This window comes from Alligator sinensis, unplaced genomic scaffold (assembly GCF_000455745.1).
Source record: "Alligator sinensis unplaced genomic scaffold, ASM45574v1 scaffold301_2, whole genome shotgun sequence".
In the NCBI taxonomy this organism is placed as follows: domain Eukaryota; kingdom Metazoa; phylum Chordata; order Crocodylia; family Alligatoridae; genus Alligator; species Alligator sinensis.
In genome coordinates, this window is record NW_005841874.1 from 3383235 (window position 1) to 3388221 (window position 4987).

Consider the following 4987-nt stretch of genomic DNA (forward strand, 5'->3'; position numbering starts at 1 on the left):
CGCTCGGGCTCCCGCGGGGGGCGGGGCTCGGGCTGGCTCCGCCCCCTCCCCTGCCCGCCAACCGCCCGCCGCTGCCCGGCCAGATAAGGGGGGGGGGGGGTGCTGCCTGCGGCCTCGCGAGGAGACGGCGACTGAGCACGATCCCAGCGGAAAACACTTGGCTCGTGTTTACAGGTCTAAATGGAGGCCCGTGGGCGCCTGGTGCCTCCCTGGGCCGGGGGACACCGGGGCGCCTCCGCCCGCACGAGGGGTTTCTCGGCGGGGCCCGCCAGGGTGCACACGCTGAGGGGCTGCTCCGACCTGCCTACGGCTACGGGTCGTCACAGGACAATCCGCTTGTCCTCTATTGATACGAAACCCCACGCCTTTCCATCCTCTTTCTTCACAAAGGAAATATTTCTCTCTTCAAAAAAAAAACCCGGCGCCTGTATGTCCTCTGTTTTTCTCTCAAGAAACAAACCGATGCCTTTAATGCCTCTTACGTTTCTCTTGAAGAGAAAAACAGAGGGCGTGAAGGCGTCGGGTTTCGTACGGACAGAGGACGGAGTAGCAGAAAGCCGGACCGCCCTCTGATGGCCGCCCTACTTGCAACACGATTGGCTCCTGAAAACGGCGTCTAGCGTCGAAACATTGTAACTTGGGACCGATTTTCCCGTAGGAACGGTGTTATAATTGGGGGATTGGTTCCTGAATCGAGGCCACATACCCTGTTTTCACCAAAAATAACCCAGAGTTTTGTACTCAGTCAATTATAGATGAGTAATATAGCTACATTAATGTATTTATATTGTAAATAGCAATCGTATTCATTTGGAAGGACTTCGAGGTGACTTTGCTGGACTTTTTGAAAGGCTCTCAGAGTAGCAGCCAGGGACGGGAACCTTATAGTTCACACTGGGAGCAACATAAGTACCCTGAATCTTTTGGGTTTCTGTTTTGCAAACGCCGCTGCAGGGTGATAACTCCAGAGGGACCATTTCCTTGTGAGCTGAAGCAGATGCGTATGGTTTTGGTTCCTTGTCTCTCTTTGTCCTCAGTGGACTGGACGGCGCCTGTAGGGGAGGCAGACCCCACTGATACGGGTGCCTGGGGATGCCCCAAATTCTAGATGCATTGTTTGTACAACCAAAACCAGACCGGAGCATAAGCCTGGCACCCACGAGGGGCAAAGCTCAAAGACGCAGACTCAGAACTTTTGAAGGTGAGACCCATAGCCACAGGGGCCTTTATAGGGGTCACGATGGGACCAGGGGGCCCAAGGTCAAGAGGGCATGACCAAAGCTGAGCCAGGCGTTGGCAGTCCTGGGCAGTGGACCCCAAGCGGAAAGGCTCAGCTAGAGTACAAACAAGTCAGGAAGGTCACGGTCCAGACAAGGGTCCGCTGTCCAAAGCCCTCTTTGTCCTCAAAGCAGCCTCCCTTGTCAAGTCATTATATCAAGGCATGGCAGCCGTGATCAGAGTAGGGAGACCATAGACAAACAAGGGAAGCTAGCAGGAAGCTAGCAATTAATCTGGGTTGGAAAGGTTTCATTCCTTCTCCCCTCCATCTGCTTTGGATTGGCAAATGTTTTGTGATAATAAATTTGCACTGTATAGTGGATACTGCTAAATAACCAGGGCTTATTTCTGTAATGAGTTCTGTGTACAGGTCAGAATAACTCATATTTTTGTTGGAGATCAGGCAGTGCTAGGGATAATAGTTGCCTGTTTGCATGCATAATACTCACATGCAAAAGTATTCTCTGTTTCAGGCGTTGGCAAATGTTTTTGGGCAGAGTGACGAAAACACCCACAGCCTCCGCCTGGAAGGTGTTGGTGTGCCAGGGTGGATGGCGGGGGAGCTGCAGGGCGCCTGATCTGCAGGGGGCAGTGCAACCCAGGCCCCTTCCCCACCATTTGCCCCGAGGCGTGCATGCACCCACCACTGGCAACTAGCCAGGCCCCAGCTCCCCAGACACCAGTGCAGCTGTTTGCATTCTCCCCACCACCTCCTGTGAGCAGAGCCAGGGCTGGTTTTGGCAGGCAGCCGGGAGACTGCAAACAGCTGCACCAGGGTCCGTGGATCCCCAACATAACTCATTGCTGGCGGCACATGCACACGCACCTCGGGGCAGAGAGTGGGAAAGGGGCCAGGGCTGCACTGCCACAACAGGGATTGGGCCCTTTGCAGCTCCCCTGCCATCTGCCCAGAGGTGCTTGTGCACCTGCTGCCAGCAACAAGCTGAGCTGGGGCTCCATGGACCCTGGTGCCACTACCTGCAGCTTCCCAGCTGCCTGCCACAGCCAGCCCAGGCTCTGGGCAGGCCCTAGGTCTGAGCAGACCCCTGCTGCCCGCCAAGGAGCCTTGGGTGCTCGCGGCAGGCAGGAGAGAGGCTACAAGCAGTTGCACTAGGGTCTGCAGAGCTCCAGTCCATCTTGTTGCCGGCAACAGGTACATACACTCCTCCAGGTGGATGGTGGGGGAGCAACGAGGGGCCTGATCCTTGTTGCCGTCCAGCCCTGGCCCCTTCCTCAACGTCTGCCCCAAGGTGCATGTGCCAAGCAAAATGCCTTTAGTGTGCCATGCTCTGGCACGTGTGCCAAGGGCTGTCAACCCCTGCTCTATTTATTGAGTCACATTCATGTCTTCGGGACATGAAACCTTTAACTACAAACATCCTTGAGTGATTCATTTTAAGATTAAGCTTCAGTCATTTTAGAATGACACACAAGTAAGGGCCCGTTTACAAGCTGCTGCTTTTTCTACATTCTCACTAGAGGAGGATATTCAATGCCTCGGAAAAAAAAGGAACTATGTGAACCTCAGCGAGGAATATTATGTAGCAGACAGTCATGCAACCAAAGGATGTATGCCAAAAAAGCATCACTTAAAAACCTTCTCTAGTAAGCCTAATACTATAAGGCTGAACATGTTTTACTATTACATATTTAAACTAAATAATATCAAGGGATTTAAAAAAAAAACCCTCAAAGCACTGGATATTAAGTCTTGTCCTCAGTAGTAAAAACAGCAAATAAAAATCTGGGGTGTACTAATTACAGTACAGAAGTTATTTTAGGACTGTCTGAAGCACTAGGATAGCCATATTTGGAATATTTTGTACAGTTCTGGTCAGCAATGATAACAAGAACTGGCTTGAGCCAATGTAATCTGCATCTGAATTTGACTGATTAAAATTGTTTTGCTCAAAGTATATACTTGATGGTGTTTAAAATGACATGCTTGTTCACAGACATATTGGGGCAGACTGCTGCAGCTGGGTGGAAGTGGGGCAGAAGGCAGCTGTTTTTAGGGGATTGGAGAGCGTACCATCGACTTGGAGACAATCAGATGGGAAGGGGATTCTGTGCCAAGTTCAGCATTCATTTAGCTGAGTGTAAATCAGGAACAACTACTGAAATCAATTAAGTTCTGTAGGCTTGTGCTGTATTAAATGAGAACAGGAACACAGCACTTTTGCATACCTTCTTTTCCATTCTATAAAAATATGCCCATAGTGGTAAAAATAAGCACAAATCGTCATAGGTTGAAGCCTTTAATGCACTGTAATATAATGCAATACCAGGACTTAAACCTTTTGCTGAATGCAGTTGGAGCTTCGTGTTGGGGTTTTACTAATGACTGGTTAAGTTTGGAAACTATCTAGAAGTCTGAAGGCTTGCCATAAGCCAGCGAACATATAATTTCCTGCTCTCTTATTTATTTGGGCTTAATTTTGCAGTAGAAAGTGCAAAGCCCAAATAGGCAACTGGTCAGTTAGCCACTTTGCTGCTGCTTCATTTGGGGAAATGATCAATAGTTTACTTATTAGGACGTTCCCCATTCCTTCCTCACCTTCATCCTAGAATGACTCTCTCAAGCCCCAATGTATTAGAACATGAGCCCTTCATGGAACAGACTTTGGATCCTGAAACTTGTGACCTCTTCTCACATTTGAAAGATCACTTATGAAGACATGGGCAGGTTTATGGTATGTGAAATGTATTACTAGTAGCACAAAACATATTCCACATAACTTTTCTTCAAGCTATGTGCTACGTTTTATAAATCTTATTCTCAAAAGTAGTTTTACCAAGATAATGGGATTACCCTCAGTAGTACTAGGTACATGAATAAAATTTACAGAATGGGCCTTTCAAATATTTCCAATCAAAAGCTATATTAAAATATATAGTGTAATTACTTATATAGTGTAATTATAAAGTTACTTCTATGGTGTAATTTAAAACAAAGCTACAGTAATCAATCCCCAAACAACCTTATAAACCCATGACATTCTAATTCTAAATATGTGATTATAGAGAGAAACTTAACCTTGTAATGACATGAAATAACCATGTGTTTGGAGTACGGGATTTTAGTGTGTGGGGTACCAAATAAGAAATAATTAATCTTTTTTTAAAAGTGTCATGGGATTTTTTTTTTAATTACCACAAAACAGTAAAATTACATGCTTAAGAACAAAGAATGTAAGCCACACTTATAGTATGTAGTATTCTACCCTGGGAAAAAGTGACACTGAAAAAGGCTGGATGAACAAGCAGCTGAAATAGAGATTTTAGTGCCAAAAGGACTAATGCAATTCTTAAGTTTATACACAGTGGAAACTAAAGGAGGAGTAGGGAGGTTATATTACCTCTGTATTTGACCCTGGTTTGATTAGTACTGGAATACTTTATCCAGTTCTAGTGACAGAATTTACGAAGGGTGTTGATTAATTGGAGAAGGATCAGAGAAGAGTCAGAAAAATGGAAAAAGGCTTTAAAATATGCTTTATTATAGTGACAGAGCCTAGAAGCACAATCTGTTTAGTCAATTAGAAAGGTTAAAGCATGACTTGATCACAATACAGAAGTACTTACATGAGGAATACAACTTTAATAATGGGCTCTGCAGTTTAGCAGGCAAAGGTGTAAGATCCAGTATTTAACTCAAGATTGGATATTTTGCTAAAATAATGATTCTCAACCAGGGTGTCGAGGCAAC